Genomic DNA, 220 nt, shown 5'->3' with positions numbered 1-220 from the left:
GTGTGTGTGTGTGTGTGTGTGTGTGTGTGTGTGTGTGTGTGTGTGTGAAACCCCTGAAATGTCTCATTAGCTATATCATTAAGGGGACAGCTGGAAGGGGCTGCAGACAGCTGGCGTGGGGCTGCAGAGGCAGGATTAGATGGGACTGTAGTGTGGGTGGGTGTTTGGTGAGTGGGGGGTACGTTCATTACTCTCATGCCCAGTGTTTTGGGTTGTACCA

This window comes from Nematolebias whitei, chromosome 21 (assembly GCF_014905685.2).
Source record: "Nematolebias whitei isolate Nwh7 chromosome 21, NemWhi1, whole genome shotgun sequence".
In the NCBI taxonomy this organism is placed as follows: Eukaryota; Metazoa; Chordata; class Actinopteri; order Cyprinodontiformes; family Rivulidae; genus Nematolebias; species Nematolebias whitei.
Note: the sequence above shows the minus strand (reverse complement) of the source record.